Source organism: Echinops telfairi, unplaced genomic scaffold (assembly GCF_000313985.2).
Source record: "Echinops telfairi isolate 266 unplaced genomic scaffold, ASM31398v2 ScPeMD7_7457;HRSCAF=8495, whole genome shotgun sequence".
Lineage (NCBI taxonomy): Eukaryota > Metazoa > Chordata > Mammalia > Afrosoricida > Tenrecidae > Echinops > Echinops telfairi.
Genome location: NW_022111357.1, coordinates 28,546,762 through 28,551,932, shown reverse-complemented (window position 1 = coordinate 28,551,932; position 5,171 = coordinate 28,546,762). Strand labels below are relative to the sequence as shown.

The following is a 5,171-nucleotide window of genomic DNA, read 5'->3' as shown; positions in this document are numbered from 1 at the left end:
TTCCCCCTTTCTCCCCCACCTTCCCTTCCCCTCTTGGTATCGCCACTCTCAATCGGTCCTTCCAAACCAATTCTTTTTGCTACAGTGAGTCTGTCTGTTCCTTCAATCTTTGGAAGCTTCTTGCATCAGTCAATGTTTTGCCCATGGAATCTTTCAACATTGCAATTCCAGGATTGAGCCCCCACCCCCTCCAGTTCTTTCGGCTTAAGATATGCTGAGCACATCTTTATTTTTCAGCTTTCCAATTCCAAGTCTGTACATTTCAATATCATCATCTACGTGGTCCTCTTGAGCTGCCCTTTGACCTTTCCTGTTATTTTCCTTTGCCTTAGCCACCCTCCTGGTTAAGAGCAAGTCCCATAGTTTCCTCCGACAGCCCCTGTGATCTTTTCTTTCCTGTCTTTAATGACCTGTGGCTTTCTGCATGTAGGGTGTGCCCCATGTCCTCCCACAACTCATCCATCCCGAGTGTGCAAAGGGAAAGCTTTGCACCCTCGCAATCATTACGGTCCACTCAGCTTAGAGGAGGCAGCTTCTCCCCCATACCTTGAATGCCTTTCAACCCCAGGGCCTCCTCTTCAGGGCCAGGAGGCTTCTAGTGGCAAACATTCAGAGTGGGCAGCCTGAAAATCTCAGCTGCTGTTGACTCAGCTAAGCGCTGGCTTCCTATGCTAATTAACCCCTGGCCTTTTCAGCCTGTGTGTGATGGTGGGGAAGCCCTTGTCCTTTCAACGTTTGCTCTGCCTGTGGGAGGAGGGAGCCACCAGCATGGAATGCACCGTGGAAAATGGTAGAATCTTTCTGTAACATTTTTTATGACCCCCGGCGGCTGCCTATGCCTATGTGACCCCTCATGCATTGCCAGAATGACGGCCCACCTGCATGTAACCTGACCAGGAGCGGCATGGTTGTGGTTGGCTGTGATCTGAAAGGTCAGCAGGTGGAAACCAGGGAGAAAGATGAGGCATTCTACTCCCGTAGAGTGACAGTCTTGGGAAGCCACAGGGGCAGTTCTACTCTGTCCTATAGGGTCACTAGGAGTCTTCCAGGAGAGTTTGTAAATAAATTCAGTTCATCTGTCTCTCTGTTTGAATTGAGGGGATTATTAATCCGGCTCCATCGCTCCTGGGCCAGGACCTGACATTTGGTAGGAGCAACAGCGTCTTCCTCCTAGCCCGTCTGATTCAGGACCACAAGCCCACCCAACCCACTGCCAGAGCCCATTCCTATAGGACGAAGTAGACCTGCCCTTGTGGGGTTCCGAGATGGTAACCCTTGACCTCCTTGGGAAGTAGAAAGCTTCCCCTTTCTTCTGAGGAGCAACTGGTGGTTTTGAAGTAGCAGCCCAACATACAATGGCTTAAGCCTCTGGGTCTCGATTTGGGGACAGGTTTCATGATGCTGGGCTTTGAAATCCCGGTGGCTGGCTTCCGGCGTCACAGCAATAAGCTACTACAACACCAACAGGCTGCCAGGAAAGTGCGGCACTGTAGCTTGGTAAGCAGCTTGTTAGTGATGGTTTGGCCTTTGGCAACGGGTTCTTTTGGGGAACTCTCAAGTGCAGGAGCTTTGAGAAGCAGGCTGTTGTAGGATATAGGCGTGGCCATACTGTCTGGGTAGCTGTCTCTGTAACCTTCGTTGGTGCTCTCTTGAGATGCTAACATGGCAATGAGGACCTTCTCTGGGAGGTGTTCGGCCTGGGCGGTGCTGTCAATTTGAATTGTATCTATTTACCATACATGTATTGTGGTTCTCTAAGCATCTAGGTCCTTAATAGCCCCTAAAATGTATTATTAGGAGAGATGAGTCTCTGGAGGGGCAGTGAAAAAGAGGAAGGCCCTCCATGAGATGGATGGACACAGTGGCCGCAACCATGGGCTCAGACTTAAGAACATTGTGAGGAGGGTGCAGGACCGGGCCGTGTTTCGCTCTGCTGTGCACGGGGTCCCGGTGTGTGGGACTCCTGACCTATGTTCTGGTGGATGCAATCCTATGGGGTGGGGGGGGGGTTTGCTGTTATGAAGCGGCTCGGTGTCAGGGAGTCCTCAGCCTAATTCCTTCTACGTTACAAGGAGCAGCACAGACCCAGGGAGAGGCAGGCACAGGGGCCACAGGAGGACCACCAAGGACCTGAGGGGTGTCCGGGCTACCGAAGCTGACCCAAGAATCTCCCCCCCCAACCCCCACCCCTGAGCTGACTGAGCCGTCCACTGCTTTGAATGCAAACGTCTAGTCTAGACACACTAAAAGGACAAACCGATTTGACTTGGAAGAAGTCAGGCCAGAGTGCTCCTCAAAGGCAAGAATTCGTCTTACATACTTTGGACATGTTAGCAGAGGGACCTGTCCCTGGAGAAGGACCTTCCGCTTGGTAAAGTGGAGGGACAGTGAGAAGAGGCTGACCAGATGGACTGGCACAGGGGCTGCTTCCACCAGCTCAGGCAGAGGAACATTGTGAGGACGGCGGGCACGCAGTGTGTCGTTCTGTTATGCACGGGGACGCGATGGGTCGGGGCCGACTCGAAGTCACCTGACAACAAGAAGCCATGCTGGCACTTCGAGGTGCCCCCTCTGACCAGCGAGTCAGGTTCCGTGCTCAGCGTGCTGCGCCACGCACGGGCAGCAGGCAGGCCTCACCCTCAGGAACAAGGCCTCCCAGGCCACAATTGTGCCTGCGTGGTATGAACAACAGTGAAGTGCTCAGCTGCTCACAAAAGGTGTGCAATCCGAACCCACCCAAAAGCACCCAGGAAGAAAGGCCTGGCATTCCGACATTGGAAAGCTTTGGGAACTCAGTTCTACTCTGAAACACAGGGGCCCATCAAGCCATCCGAATTCCTGATGGTTTGGGTGTGGTCATTGTCTTAGGTTCCGGCTTGCTTCCTAGTCCAGGCTCCAACTCTGTCTCTCTTTTCGGCACTGACCCCAGCCTCGTTTCCAAGCCTACTTCCTCCGAGAAGTCCTCCTCCCTGCTCCTTACCCGACTCACAATGTGGGAAACAGAACGGGAAGAGAGTGCACATGGATGAATTCTTTCTTGTCATCTATGAAGAAACCTGGCAGGCTGGGTTTCTGGGGTGGAGGGAGGCTTTCACCCTTGAGTTGGAGACAGTCTCAATCACATTTTCAGATTAATCATGTTCCCCACTATATCCTCCCCAAATGGTGCTCCCTTAAAGTTACCTCTTACAAGCACACGGCCAATTGCTATGTAGCCCGCAGCTTTAATTAAAGGAGCAGACTCCTGCTATTGCTCTCTGGGCTCTGAAGACAGCCCTCCCTCTCACCGGCCCCTGGTGTTAGATTACTCCTCCAATGAATTCAGGGGCCTTTTAGGGTTAGCCCACTTTGTTACATATGTGGTTACCTGTAATTAGGAAGGCTTGCACACCCTTAGAGTATATAAGCCTCTGTTGGAACTATATTCTCTCTGTGCGGTCCTGGTTCCTGGAGGCATGGTGGCCAAGGTGAGCCCTTGCATGCTTTGTCTTGTCTGAGGTCTCTTTAATTTACCTGTCAATTACACAACTGCCCATTGGACCCATTTGGTTGTGGGGCTGGTACCCCACCTCACAAGGTGCTGGGCCCAGAGACCTTGCACATTTCCCTTGCTTTGACTGGATGCCCTTTACCCCATCATGGCCAGGCTGTCCTCAGACCTCATTAGAGTGGCCCTGCGCCTGCCTGCTCTCCCGGGAAGCCCTAAGCCACCCTCTGCCCTGCCCCGTGCACTCCAACCCACTCTGCTCCAGCCCCTGGGCCTTGGCATGTTCCAGCATCTCCCACCATTACCTGACCAGCTTTGTACCTTTCCATGGGCAGCTTGCCTCTGCAGAGAGGTCTGGACCTCAATTCTACCCAGGCTGGCCCTCCACCCACCTCCCTTCCATGCTCTGCTCCCACTTGCTCCTTGGTTTGGCTCCCCGCAGCCAGGCCCCTGGGCTGGGTTCTGAGCAGCTCCCAGGCAGAGCGCACGTTCAGTTCATGTGCCTGGGACTTGACTGCCTGACACTGAGGAGCCATCAGCTAAGAATAGGGCAGGGATTTGAACCCAGGCCCCTCCAGCCTCCCTTTAGCTGCATCAGCAGCTCTGAATTGATGGCGGCTGGAGACTCCTCAGGGCAGGCCACGGCACTCAGCCCCATAACCTCCCTCCCCAGGTTGGGTCCATGGGGTCTATGGGCTCCCACTCTGGCAGGCCCAGGGCTGCCACAGGGGCTCCAGGAGCTAAGGACACTTTGGGGGCAGTGATCAGCCCTTCCCTGTCTCTCCCCCCGCCCAGCAGATGAGACAGACTACTGGGCAGCATTTCCCAAGAAGCGGGGCTTGACTGTGTGCATGCATGTATAAAGATATGAGGTCAGGGGGATCCTACCCTTCCCTAGGGGACGGTGCCTGGGGTTCAGGCTGGGAGATGTGGGCTCTGAAGCCTGATTTTCATCGGAGGCAGGAACTAGGCCACTGTGTCTCAGAGCATGGGGTGGTGAGGAAGGCAGAAAAGGCGGGGACAGCTCCAGTGACATGCCTACTGGGCCCTGAGCACGTGGCTGAGCCAAGCATTTTCACTCCTCAGGGTTGAGTGTGGATGCTGGAGTCAAAGGGAATTAGACCCACCTCTCCCTCCTTGTGTGACTTCCATGCCTCAGTTTACCTATCTGTAAAACAGGCACAACCAAACCCCAGAACCCTTTGCCACTGTATCGATGGACTCCACAGCGACCCTGTGGGGCAGAGGATTTCACTACTGGGTTTCCAAGGCTGGCCATTTTTACGGAGAAAAGCTGGTCCGTCTCTCCCACAGTGGGGGTGGTAGGGTTACAGGACAGAGTGTGTGAGACAGTCAGCTGAATGTGGGCCTGTGTGCAGCACCGAGGGCATGTCATCCAACAGACCAGGAAATGCAAGCCAAGAGGGAGCTGTCCTGTGTGACCTGGAAGCTCGGAGGGCAGATGGTGTGCCCTTGGTGGGAACCCACCCCACAGCACCAGGGGAGCAACAGGCTCGGGGCCCAGGTACGGGATACTTGCGCTGAGCCAGAAAATAGCATGACTTTATTTGCTACAAGGACAGCCGCTGAGAGGGAGGCTGCTGTCTGTACGTGGAATGGTTTAAACCAAGGGGCTAAAACAGTCAGTGCGTCCCCAGGCTGGGGGCAGGGACAGCCAGGCCGG

At 54.3% G+C, this 5,171-nt stretch overlaps 1 protein-coding gene across 1 annotated transcript in view; it reads right to left on the bottom strand.

Moving 5' to 3' along the window:
* ATP13A2 (ATPase cation transporting 13A2) overlaps window positions 1-5,171 on the bottom strand; it is a 24,692-nt gene that overhangs the window by 2,065 nt on the left and 17,456 nt on the right. The gene's annotated exons all lie outside the window — the stretch shown is intronic.